General features: G+C 35.7%; 1 protein-coding gene across 1 annotated transcript in view; it reads left to right on the top strand.

The window, feature by feature from the left end:
- ARIH1 (ariadne RBR E3 ubiquitin protein ligase 1) overlaps positions 1-14,451 on the top strand; it is a 119,100-nt gene that overhangs the window by 55,378 nt on the left and 49,271 nt on the right. The gene's annotated exons all lie outside the window — the stretch shown is intronic.

The raw sequence follows: 14,451 nt of genomic DNA, 5'->3' as shown, positions 1-14,451 counted from the left end.
TGCAGGAAAAAAAATTAATTACAATATGAGCTGATTGTCCATCGGCAGGATGACCCATTGGAAAACTATTTTAATAACCCAGGTAAAAGAAAAATGTTGGTTTGACTTAGGATAGTGATGGCTGATTAAAAGCAGAGTGTGGGTGGAAGAGATGTTAAGCTGGAGTTTGAACTGTGACAGAAAATATGAGACTCTTGGAAATTTCTGGTAATTTGGGCCATTCTATCCACTAAATATAGTAGAGAAATCTTTTTGATATTGGAACATCTTTTTTCTTTTTTTCCTGAAGATTTTATTTATTTACTTGACAGGGGGATGGGGAGAGCAATCAGGCGGGGGAGCAGAAGAAGAAGAGGGAAAAGCAGGCTCTCCCCACAGAGAGCCTGATGCGGTGCTCAATCCCAGGACCCTGGGATCATGACCTGAGCTGAAGGCAGATGCTTCACCCACTGAGCCACCCGCGTGCTCCAATATTGAAACATCCTTTAAAAATAAAGAATATCTGGGGTGTCTGGGTGGCTCAGTTGGTGGAGAGTCTGCCTTTGGCTCAGGTCATAATTTCGGGATCCTGGGATTGAACCTTGCTTCGGGCTCCCTGCTCATTGGGGAGCCTCCTTCTCTTCTCCCTCTGCCCCTCCCCCCACTCTGCTCTCTCTTTCTCACTCTATCTCAAATAAATAAAATCTTTTTTAAAAAATCAAGAATATCAAAGTATTAGTAAAATAGGAATGAGAGGGTTAAGGCCCAAGAGAATATGGAAACCTAGGCAGATGAGCCAAGCGTTCAGTCTGCTTTGCACTGGAAGTATATTCTGATCTAGAAGAGGTAGCTAAGAGTAGCTAAGGTGGCTGTGATTTTTTGTTTTAATTTTTTATTAACATATAATGGATTATTAGTCCCAGGGGCACAGGTCTGTGAATTACCAGGTTTACATACAGATGGCTGTGATTTTTATTGGCCGTTTGGTTTGTGTTGGGGGGGTGGTTTGGAGTCTTAGACCCACCAAGAATGAGGGTCAGGTAAACCAGCTCTTCTAACGATTAAAGATAGTATTCATGTCATGTATGCCCCAGAAAATCTTAAGCCTTGAATGTGGATTAAGATGGTCCCAGACTGTTAATGTACTCAGGCAGTTGACACAAACAAATAAAAATGTCTTCCAGGGAAAGAACATTAAGACCTCAAACTATTTCCCCAAATTATTTTTTTAAATTAAAACATAACAATTTGAGACTCCAGATATTAGAATTGTCAGAACTGGATCAATAGGGAATACCATCAGCAAGAAACTAGAAAGCCTGAACTGTCGTCGTCGTCGTCTTCTTCTTCTTCTTCTTCTTCTTTTTTTTTTAAGATTTTATTTATTTATTTGACAGAGAAAGAGTGATAGCACGTAGGCAGAGAGTGGGGGGAAGTAGGCTCCTCACTGAGCAGAGAGCCCAGTGCGGGGCTTGATCCTGAACTGAAGGCGAAGGCCCAACCCACTGAGCCACCCACGCGCCCCAGTATGACCTATCTTAACCATATGAAAAAGGTTTTCTTATTTTTCTTTTATTATTGTTAACTTATTTTTACTTTATTGTATTTTACGTACTCAATTCATAGTTCCATTTCTTTATGTGCAGCTCATATAAGTATGGTACCAGTGTTAAACATTAAAAGCACCTGTTGAAATAAGTCAAGTGTAAGTGTGAGACTGTTAGGCATGATCTGGTTCCAGCAAAGTTAGGAAAATGACTCGAAAAAGAATTTCTGTAACTAAAGAAAGTAAGCAAAATTAACTCAGTGACTTAATTTAACAGCAGATTGGACAAAGCTAAAGGTACTAAAAGATCAAACTAAACCACTATCTAAATTACGCATACACTAAAAGATGGAAAGTGCAGAAGAGAAGTTAAGAAATGTAGAGGATATAGTGAGAAGATCTTACTGAGTTTTAGGAGAGAATGAACCAAAGGTAGTATTTGAAGATATAATGGCTGATAATTTTCCAGATTGGTGGGGGAAAAAAAAAATGCCCAGAATTTAAGAAGCCTAACAGTTCCCATGCATAATAAATACTATTTCACTGATTCTAAGATATTTTATTTTGGTTAAAAGTTGAATGCATCTTTCAATTGATGGCACCTTGCAGTCCAACAAGATCGAAATACTGACTTAAGTGAAAACATTCCCATTTCTCTCTCTGGTAAGATCATGAAATTTTGGTACCAAAGCATTTTAGATTTCATGAAATATATGGTAAAAAGAAATCCACTTTTTTTTTTTTTTTGAAATCCACATTTCAATCCACATTTTAAAACATAGTAAAACTACAGAAACAACAGGGAAAATAGTCATGAAAGCAAGATGCAAGGAAGATTACTTTCAAAGAGTAAAAATTTGTGTATATATTTTATGTAAATAGACAAAAATATATAGAAAGTATATATATTCTTTTTAGAGAACAGCTGACTTAACAGCAGTAGTGGAAATAATAGTAAGATGATACCTCAGTAGGTTGAAAAACAAATGCCAATTTAGAATACGGTGTTCAGGGGTGCCTGGGTGCCTCAATGGGTTAAACCTCTGCCTTCAGCTCATGTCAGGGTCTCAGGGTCCTGGGATCAAGCCCCGCATTGGGCTCTCTTCTCAGCAGGGACCCTGCTTTCCTCTCTCTCTCTCTGCCTGCTTGTGCTCTCTCTGTCCCAATAAATAAGTAAAAAAAAATAAATACCGTGTGCATGGAAAATGTTTTCATAAACAGTACCATCTCTTAATTACCATAAATGCCTTTATGTTGTAACTAACGTTTGTATTCTTTTAAGTCAATATTTTGTTATATCAATGTTTCAGATATTCATAATGTTATTTAAACAGCGATTTGAATAATAAGGGAGAAATTGTGGAATGTAATCTAAATTGTGCTTAGGAAGTTGAGTTTATAACCTTAAATGCGTATTTTTTTTAAGGATTTTATTTACTTATTTGAGAGAGAGAGAATGAGAGAGAGTGAACATGAGAGGCAGAAGCAGAGCCACTGCTGAGGAGGGAGCCCAGCACCGAGACTCGATTCGGGAACTCCAGGATATTTAAGGAAAGTAATGAGCTAAGATTTCATCTTAAGTCTCAAATAATGAGCTAGACACGTCACAATAGGAAACGAGCAACAGAATAAATTCAGAGAAATTACAAGAGGAAATAACAGCAGAATTTAATAAAACAGCAAAGAAATGTATAGTGGAGTGGCTCAAAGAGCCAGAAGATTTTTTTTTTTTAAGACTGATTAACATTGATACCCAGGTGAGATTAATCAAGAAAAAAGGCACAAATAACTAATATCAGGAACAAAAAAGAATGTCACCTTGAATCCTACCCATTCTTTAAAAAAAAATTCTAAGGTATTGTGGATAACGGTGTCAAAATTCGAAATTTTACACGAAATGGATAAATTCTTAGAAATTTGTGATTTACCAAAATTGACTTGAGAAATAAATAGAAAAACCTATATGAGCTATCACTGTAAAGTGAAATTTTCTGTAAAGAAAAGTCTAAGTCTGGATGGATATACTGGAGAGTTCTACCAACACTTAATGAGATACTAACTCCAACCTTGTATTCTTTTAGAAAACAAAACGAGGATCCCCATCTTTATAAGGCTGTCACAACTTTGATTCCAAGACCCAACTGAAACATTACTTGTCAATTTCTCTCATTTACACAGGTGCAAAAAATAAAACCCACAATACTTGCAAATGAGTTCAACAATACATAAAAAGGAAAATAACCCGGACAGCTCTGATTTATCCCAGGAATCCTAGGTTGGTTTAACATGAAACAATTCACTATGGTCTCCTGAACAGTTTTTTGTTTTTTTTTTTAAGATTTTTAAAAATTATTATTTATTTATTTGACAGGCAGAGATCGCAAGTAGGCAGAGAGGCAGGCAGAGAGAGGAGGAAGCAGGCCTCCCGCCAAACAGAGAGCCCGACGAGGGGCTCGAACCCAGGACCCTGGGACCATGAGCCAAAGGCAGAGGCTTTAACCCACTGAGCCACCCAGGTGCCCCACTTGAACAGATTTTATTGAGAAAAACATTTCAGTAGATTTAAGGGAGTAGTTCCTAAAAATCAGTCATTATTCATGATTTTATAAAGGAGCCATTAGGAAAATAGGCAGGAAAGGGAAATTTATTAATCTAGAAAATCTATAAAAATACCTTTGGGAGATATTATAGTTCATGCTGAAATGTTGGAAAAATTTCCCTGTTAGATAGAGTTCAAAACATGGATAGCTGTTTTCACTTCTGTTCAACATAATACTGAGGATGATCCTAGCCAGTAGTAAAAAGTATCATAGTTGTAAAGCAGATGATAAACATTATTCACTGATGATGTGTATTGTGTACATAGGAAATCCAAAGGAGTCTACAGATTTAGTTAATTTAGGAAGACCTGTAAAAATGTTTTATTATTTTTTTTTCTGCCAGTATTTAGACACATATCTTTGACCCAGTAATTCCACTCCCAGGTATACACCTAGTAGAAAGAAATATGCACATCTAAATTGAAAGTCCTAAGTGTGCTCATAGCAGCATTATTCGTAATAGCTCCAACCTACAAACAACCCAAAGGTCTATTAATAGGTAGATAATTATGGTGTATTTCTGTAATCTCTTCAGCAAAAAAAATAACTTAGAGCTGCAATTGACAACATAGATGAATCTTAAAAAGCATCATATTGACTGAAAGGAAGACCTCTAAGTACATATGTCCTGTATGATTTTGTTTGTATTCAATTCAAGAACAGGCAGAACTAATCCATATTGTTTAGCATTCATATTTAGGTGGTAAAACTTTTAAAGAAATAGGATAGTGATTATGTCTCTGGGGAAGAGGAGTTTGTTACTGAGAAGGGATGTTTGGAGTGTTTCTGAAGCACTAGCTGTATTCTACTTGTTCTGGGTTGGTTATACACAGGTGTTTGCTTTATAACAATTTGTAAGCTGCCCATTGATATTTATGCGCTTTTGTAGAATTGCCATTATATCACAACAAAAATAACTTTAAAACACACGTGTACACATAAGAAAAGGAATGACCTTAAAAGGGAAGGGCTGGTTTGTTTTCTGGATTGTTTTAGGATTCATAGTACCTTTTGGTTACCTACAAATAAAGCAACATTTTGCCAAGAGAGTTTCCTCACTACCTTCCTGGGTATCATATCATATCCGTTGTAAATTTTGACCATGTCAGCTCATTTTATCAGTCTGCAATATTTTGATTCCTACCATGTCAAATATTTCTGATTCCTACCATGTCAAAGCCATACCATCTGGCTTTTGAAAACCTTCCATAGTTTCACTCTATTCTGTATGTCTGTACTTACTCCTCTATACTCTGTCAGGATGCCCTTGACTATTCAGGTCCCAGTCTTCTCAGGAGCTATATTTTATACAAACTCAGAGCACATATTTCATTCTGGGGTTATACTCACAGATCTAAACATCATGTACAGTTCCATATCTTATGCAACTCACCTGATGCCCCTAGGATCTCCTTAATCTCCAATTTTTTTTTTTAAATCTCCAAATTCTTAACGCATTTACTGTTAAGTCATTTTTACATCTTGAAGTTACTTGCTATTTTCTGTACTTAACTAGCTAGCATTCTTCTTCCACCTCTTGTACCCTTAGCATGTCATATTGAAGTAGCTGTCCATCTCTTTCCTTCATGGCCATTATTAACACAGTGACTGACCAACACAGTTCCCACATATAGTTACTTAATATGTGAGGGAACTATGTAAAAGTGGATATTAAATATATAGTATTTTGTATTTTGATTCCTTATTCTTAGTTTTAGCATAGCTAGATTTTACCTGAGGACTTCCGTTAAATATATTGAGACATCATTATCAAAATAATAAAATGATATCATTTAAAAATATTTTATATGCATTTTTCATATTTCTCTCCCTTTGGAATCAGATCCACTATTGCATGAAGCAAGTAGTTTGTTTCCTTTTATTTATTAAGTTGTGCTGCTCCTGTGTAGCAAGTGGAAAAGACCACTAAGCAGAGCAGAGGGTGTAGACATTTCCCTTGCATGCACATATTTGGACAGAAGGCACAGAAGCCACTGTCTTTGTTTTCTTTGAAGTAAAAAAAATCGTTTTAGAAAATAATACTGGTCCTTGTCATTTTGGGGGCCATAGTCTCTTGTGAGAGAATAATAAAAGCTTTGAAGCTTTTCCTCAGGTTGGGGAAGTGTGTGTGAAGAACGCACATGTATACATAAGTTACAAAGTTCTGGATACTGTAATGTTTTACGAAGTTCTGGATACTGTAATGTTCTTGAATATTCAGAGGCTTTAGGTTAGAAGAATTTGGTAAATTGAAATAATCCTGATCAAGCCAGGGAACGTGAATAACTGCCTGTGAGGGAAATAGTCATTAGTTTCTTCTTAAAATGTCTGGCATAGTTTCAGATCTACCTTAAAAGTTCATATGGGAATAAAACTGTATTTCTCAGAAAAGCCTTTTGATTAGCAAAATGTTGGTAATGGTTAAAGCTAGATGAAGGGTATGTGGGAGTTCAATTTACTGTTCTTTTGACTTTGGTATATTGAAATTTTTTATAATGGGGTGGGAACGTTTTGGGAAGATGACATAGATTATTGTGTTTCTGTTACAATTGTGCTAATTCAGGCCTAGAAGGAGCTATCTTCCATCTGTATTGCTGAGATTCTTTTCTTAATATACTTGCTTTCATCATGGCTCAGAACCAAAAAGGATAAAGTATGAAGGAACAAATGGTAGAAAGTTTCTCAAAAATAATACAATATGATAAAAAAGAATGAAACCTTGCCATTTGCAACAACATGGTTAGAGCTAGAGAGGATAAGTCAGTCACAGAAAGATAACTACATAGGATTTCACTCGTGTCTAACTTAAGAAACAAAAGGAGCAAAGGAAAAAAGAAGCAAATCAAGAAACAGACTTTTAACTATAGAGAACGAATTGGTGGTTACCAGAAGGGAGGTGGGGGGATGGGTGACATAGGCAATTGGGATTAAGGAGTGTCTGTTGTGATGAGCACCTGGTTTGTATGGAAGTGTTAAATCACTATATTGTACACCTTAAACTACATTACACTGTATGTTAACTGGAACTTAAAAACTTTTTTAAAAATTACATAATAATGGGGAGCCTGGCAGGCTCAGTCACTAGACCATGTGACTCTGGATCTTGGGGTTGTGAGTTCAAACTCCATGTTGGGTGTAGAGACTATGTAAAAATGGAATCATTTTTTCATTCTTTTTTTTTAAATATGCAGGGCACCTGGGTGGTTCAGTCGTTGGGCGTCTGCCTTAGGCCCAGGTCATGATCCTGGGGTCTTGGGGTCCAGGGATCGAGCCCCACATCAGGCTCCCTGCTCAGTGGGAGCCCTGCTTCTCCCTCTCCCAATCCCCCTGCTTGTGTTTTCTCTCTCACTGTCTCTCTCTGTCTCTGTCAAATAAATAAATAAAATCTTTAAAAAATAAAAATAAAAAAATTTCAAAAATACAATAAAATTTTGTACTGCAACTTGTTTAGTAGCTTCTTTGTCAGGTGGTCTTTGCTCAGCAGTAAGCAAGCTCAGGATTGTGTGGGGGTTTTTTGTTTTGTTTGTTTGTTTTAATTAAATAGGTTGATTTTCTCATAGGAGAAAAGTCTTAAAATCTCAAAAAGCATTTTTAAAAAATATATGACCAATAGTATTTATTTAGCTATAAACCACATATAATATATTAATATTAAAATGAGAACTAGGGGCACCTGGGTGGCTCAGTGGGTTAAAGCCTCTGCCTTCCGCTCAGGTCATGATCCCAGGAGCCTGGGATCAAGCCCTGCATCGGGCTCTCTGTTCAGCGGGGAGCCTGCTTCCTCTCTCTCTGCCTACTTGTGATCTCTGTCAAATAAATAAAATATTTTAAAAAAATAAATAAAATGAGAACTAAACTTATTTTTTTAGATTAGCACAGAAAAACAACAAAACTTTTAAAACAAGTTCTTTTTCTTTTCTTTTCCTTTTTTTTTTTTTTTTTTTTTTTTTTTTTTTTATAACATATAATGTATTAGCCCCAGGGGTACAGGTCTGTGTTAAAACAAGTTCTTATAGACATGTGTAAGTCCTCTAAATCCTTTTTCTTATGAGGGCCAAAAGTCTTCTTAGAAAAAAGATTTTCTAACCCTAAGTCCTTACTTTTCTATCCATAAGTTTTAGTTCTCTGGAATTCTGAACTTTACCTAGTAGAGGTTCATATGTGCACCATTTTACATTCTAACTTTAGTCCTTCTTTTTAAAGAATATGATTAAAAACCACATTCTACTTGAAGAGCCCTTTTTAGATTTAAATTTTTACCAAAGTAACAGTTTTTTAAAAGTCTAGTTTTAAGGGTTTTAAATGAAAACTGTTGCTCCAGAGTTTTAGTCACATTCCCTGGAAGAGAAAGAACTGTTGGCTTTACTATTTAATAGCATGCTTATACTGCTATACTATACTGCATCTGGTGGCTTCTTTCTATGAAATATGAGGATTAAGCTTTGAAACTAATACTTACATGTGGGAAAGGCTTCTCTCATAGTATATTTTTTACTCTGTGGTTCAGTTATACTGAACCTTTTCAGTAAGACTCCTTTTCATACCCTATTATTTTTGTTTTTCATAAATATAATTGCAGTTTTTATTCATCCATATGATTTAAACAAACTTAAACTGTTCCTTTGCTTCTTGACATTTTTGCTCAAGTGTACCTTTTCTAAAAGTAGAAAAATTATACCATTAGAAGCAGGTTAATAGGACCCAAAGAATAGTTGAAATCACAATTCCTGGTAGAGATGTTGGTGTCACAGACCTTTTTTTAGTGCTTTATCAGAACTATAGTTAAGGTATACACAGTTAAGGACAATTGTGACTGTTCTGTTGCCTTTTGAAATTGAAGTCTGGTATCCATAAAATGCCACACAAGAATATTGAAACAAAAGTGATTTGGCTATTTAGAAATAGAAATGTGTGTACATGCATATTATACATGGACTGACATAATGTATTTGTATACATTTTCATATATTTGTGTTTTTGTTCCCTCTCAGACTATATAGCATTAGATAATTGACTTTAGTTATAAATATGTAATGGGAACATTAAAAATCTGTAAGGAGGGGTGCCTGGGTGGCTCAATGGGTTAAAGCCTCTGCCATTGTCTCAGGTTGTGATCCCAGGGTCCTCTGATCCAGCCCCACATCGGGCTTTCTGCTCAGCGGGGAGCCTGCTTCCTCCTCTCTCTGCCTGCCTCTTTGCCTACTTGTGATCTCTGTCTGTCAAATAAAATATTTAAAAAAAAGAAATCTGTAAGGAGGCTTGAACTCTGAACAGCCTCAGAATATACAGTAGAAAAGCACACTTATATAACTTTAAGTTAGCTTAATCTTTTTGCTTTTCTGATTCTGTTGTGAAAATAAGCACTTATTTAGCAGTGGTGTTTTTATGAAGTGTGAAGACATAGAGGCTTTTAAGATAAACTCCAAATGACAAAATTAAGTATTGAAGTGGCAAACAGTGATGCCGCTGTCATTCAGAATTCAAAAAGAAACAGTAGCCGTGATGTACCTTACTGGCCATGTCTCCTTTCCCCACAATCACACACCGTTCTTAGGCAATAACCGTTAGTGCTTTAAAATTTCATTTCTGTTTAGAAGTCAAGTAAAATGAAAAATTAAGATCTCGATCTTCTGGAAAGTTGGCTAATTAAGTGCCAACTTGTTTAACTATGTTTTGGCAAACATGTTGAATGAACAGAAAACCCTAGAGAGAGAAGAGGATTTTAAAATCTCTACTTAGAAACCTCTCCAGTTGCCCGTCTAACAGTCGTGATCTAGAGAAGTCTAGGCCATGTGATAGATGAGGTGGGGTTACTTTAATTCTACCCTTTCCTGACTGAGGAAAGACTGCACTGAAGGAAAACCCACACTGCCCTTCTTATTTTTCTTTTCACCTCATTTTCATTTTCATCAAAGGAATGGTTTTCTCAAAAGAGTAGGTGGCAAGAGTTGCAAGAAAGGAGGGAAGCAATGTCATAGGATAAGCTTTGCAGCTGTTTGGTTAAGTTTCTGAAGCAGAGAGAAGTAGGTCTTAACTGGTTAAACTAGATACCTGAACAGCAGTGCTTCACACTGAATTAGTCTCTTCATTTTGGCCTGTTTCACATGAGGGAGGATGAGTGAGCAGGTAAAGTATGGAAGTTAAGAATCCACACATATTCTTGAGCATAGTAGTCCTTAATAAAATTATCATAATTAGAAAGAAAAAACTTCTTTGTTCTCTTAAGGAAATTAAAATAAATGTAAACTGTGAGATGAGGCATCAAAGATGAATTGATAAAACAACAACAAAACAAAAAGGAAGCTGGTGAAACTAAAAAAGAGGGACAAGTAATAATCTCACACAATTTAAAAACACTATGGCAGCAGCAAGAAGGAGAGCAGATACTATGGAAAAGAGAGACATCTGTAAGACAGGAAAAGGACAAAGAATTAGCAGATGGTAGACATGGAGGACAAATTAACAAAGACTGAGTATGATTCCAGCAGGGCACAGTCTGAACGGCATTTCAAAAGAGAAAGTTGAATGCTAAGATAAAGCCTACAGAACTACTAAATTTCAAGAATGAAGAAAGAAAACAATATATATATATATATATATATATATATATATATATATATATATATATATAATGCCAATTGAAAAAGGATTTTAATTATAAAATGAGAAAAATTATTTTGAGGGGCACCTGGGTAGCTCAGTGGGCTAAGTCTCTGCCTTCTGCTCAGGTCTTGATCTCAGGGTCCTGGAATGGAGCTCCGCATAAGGCTCTCTGCTTGGCGGGGAGCCTGCTACCCCCCCTTCTCTGCCTACTTGTGATCTCTCTCTCTCTCTCTGTCAAATAAAATAAATAAAAATCTTTAAAAAAAGAAATTATTTTGGCCACAGACTTCAATAACAACAGGTACCAGAAGGAAATGGATGCTGTCAATATAAAGAATATTGGGAGGAGGGGAGTGCCAGTGGCACATTTTGGCAGAAGTAAGCATTTGTGTTATGTCTGAGTAATTAGGTAATCAGGTTAAGAAACAAACAAACAAAAAAAACAGTTTTTACTATTCTTGAAAGGAAGGCTATATAATGTAGAAACTATATGTAATTAGTGAAACAATTACATTAAATAATCAACGAGGAAAAGCTGCAGGGATTTCCCACCAAAACTGGAGGGTTAAATGTAGGGTTATGTAACATAAGGACACTCAATATATAAGTTGACAACTTAAAAAATAAACTTAAATATTGACTTTATGTTGAGTGAAAATAAATTAGGTTTCAGTATTTCCAAATAACTATTACAGAGTCATGGTAGACCATGTAGGTGATAAAAACAAAATTTTAAAATGTTAAATTTCTTGTAAAATGGAACTTGAAGAGATTTCTAGGCCGACTGTGCCCGACAGTATGAGTGGATTCTTAAATTCCCTGTTCTCGTTACCTCTGCAGTATTTGAAAGTTCTCTGAAGGCTTCTAGAGTGGCTCAAGGAGCTGATAACCCTATTATAGTCTGAAGTATGCCTAGAGCAAATTTGTTTGTTTACAGATTTGTTACTGTGGATTTTTTAAAGTCAGTTACTCTTTAAAAAAAAAAAAATTGAATGATTATAACCAGATTCTTCTAGACACTGGGGCTACAGCAATAATTAGGTCATCCTTTTGGAGTTTACACCCCAACAGAGAAAACATAGGTGATTATGGAGTTGGTTATGTGATTAAGTGTTGTGCAGGAGTACAAAGTACCACTAGAAGGTTATACAGGAAACCTTACCTAATTTCGGGGCTGCAGTGGGGAAGAACTCCAGGTTAAGCTGAGACCTACAGGTAGGTAGAAGTGTTTGGGGTAATTGAAACACCCTTCAGCAAATGGTTATCCATCTAAATTAAAATGAAATGGAATTCCAGGATGCCTATGTGGAGCAGCTGCCCTTGGCTTGGGTCTATTTTCCGGGGTCCTAGGGTTGGGTCCCTCATCAGGCTCCTTTTCTTGATCAGTGGGGAATCTGCTTCTCCTTCTGCCTGCCGCTTGCTCTGCTTGTACTCTCTCTAATAAATAAATAAAATCTTTTAAAAAAAAATGAAAGGAATTCCAGCTTTATTCCTTATTTACACAAAATAATTTCTTTGTGAATTCAACAGTTTTAATGGAAACAGTTTAAGCCTAAATAAATCATGGATGAATTTTTATAATCTTTAGATATTGAGATCTTGTAAAGCTTAATATGAGATCCAGAACTCACAACAGGGTTGCATGATCAGTATGCCTACATGAAAATTAAAAGTGGTAGTTAAACATCATTAAACAAGGTTGACGGCAAATTAGAAACTGGAGCGGGGTGGGGGGGGGGCGGAGAAAGTAGTCCATGAGACAAAGAGTTACCCTTTTCTGTTGACATACTGAACTCATGAATTAATAGTAAGAGCTTCACAGAAAAAGGTATTCAGCCTCACTAACAAAGAAATGCAAGTTAAGTCTAGATACTTTTCCCCAGTCAGATGGGCCCGGATTTTCATCTAGAATTATTTGTGTGTGGCACATCTAAATGTCCCTTAGTGTAAGGCTGGTTAGGTAAATTATAGTATATACCTACAGTGGAATATTATGCAATGATGAAAACTAATGTTCATTGACAAAAATACCTTAACACATTGTTTACTGGAGGTTATAAATCTGGAGTAAATACTATTTAGATGGCATTATAGACACATGTCTCTTTGGCTATGTATGCATAGAATGGTGTCTAGAATGATCACCAAAGTATAAGGAGTTACTAATTTCATGTAGTTAAATTTGGATGGCAGAAGTTTGTCTCTTTTGAGCAAGAATATCTTTTCTAAAAACATGGTGTTTAATTGCTTTGCCTGTTCATATTTATTATTATTATTTTTTTAAAGATTTTCTTTATTTGACAGACAGAGATCACAAGTAGGCAGAGAGGCAGGCAGATAGAGAGTGAGAGAAGGAAGCAGGCTCCCTGCTGAGCAGAGAGCCCGATGTGGAACTCGATCCCAGGACCCTGAGATCATGACCTGAGCCGAAGGCAGTGGCTTAACCCACTGAGCCACCCAGGCGCCCATTGCCTGTTCATATTTAATGTTAGCTTAATATGCTTTCCACTTTTCAAATAAAACTGGACATCTTAGCTTTTCTGAGAGATAATTAGGAGGAAAGCATTTGATTTTCTCTATATATTTTGATGAGCTGAGTCATCAGTGACAACTTTATTTGCGTTCCCCTTTTATAATATACTGACAGTTTGATTAATGATTTGATCATTTCATTGAAACAGTCTGTCATTATTTATAAAGAGATATTTATTAGTTTTGGGAGAGTGATGTGATTTTTTCTCATCTGAGTGATTTTCCTGGAGATACAGTAAGTGCTTTGACACAAAACCTGAACAAGACCTGCATTAAAAATAATTGGAAATCTCCTTTGACTATCACTTATTTTTTACCTTGAGAACTTCTTGTTTGTATGCAAAGAACATTGCAGTTATTGAAACCTAGGCTTTCTAGGCTAAAAAGTAATTGACCAGATTTTTCATGATTTTTGTTAGTTTTACTGATTGACAGATTCAGAGTTTTTCTCTGTGTTGCTTTTCCCTTTATTCTAAATATTCTCTACATTCCCTCTATTTTTAATATTTTATTACGATATTTTGGGAAGCCAGCAACCATGTCTCATCTGGATTAATGGGAAATACTGTGCTTAGTATTTGCCACTGTCTGTCAAGAAATTTGAAGTTCAGTTGAAACTGTATGGATAGTACGTGGCATACCATGCTCTACTTGGCATACCATGCTCTAGATGTCTTAGTGAACTACTTCTGTACATTTAGAAACATTTTATATAAAGCTAAGTATATAGATTATTTGATATAAGAACATTTTAAGATACACTTTGTTTCCTCTTTCCTCCTCTTTGCTAGTAAGTTAAAAATTATTTTTTAAAATGTTTAGAAATGAAATTAGTTTTGTAGAATGAGACACGTGATTTGTAGGGTAAGCAATGCTTGTAGGTAGTTTACTTGCTAATACTTTTAAGCTGGTATAACTAAAATTATTACTAAAATCATTTGTATAAAATATTAGCCTAGCCTTTTAAAATACCGTTACTCTTCCTTACGGTACTTGTAGAGATAGTACAACTTTCGTTCTTAAGTTTTAGTTGTAGTACTGATCAAATACTAATAGCTTAGCTTCTCAGGATAAAAACAAAGTAAAAAATACCAAAATAGCAACAAAAAATTTAATCTGCTTTCATACACACACCCCTCTGTTTTGCTACAGTTTGTAGCCATACACCTCCTTTCCTCTGAGCCAAAAAGG

The sequence above is a fragment of the Mustela lutreola genome, chromosome 7 (assembly GCF_030435805.1).
Source record: "Mustela lutreola isolate mMusLut2 chromosome 7, mMusLut2.pri, whole genome shotgun sequence".
NCBI classification, from domain to species: Eukaryota; Metazoa; Chordata; class Mammalia; order Carnivora; family Mustelidae; genus Mustela; species Mustela lutreola.
The sequence above is the reverse complement of the archived record's forward strand: the minus strand, read 5'-3'. Positions and strand labels throughout refer to the sequence as shown.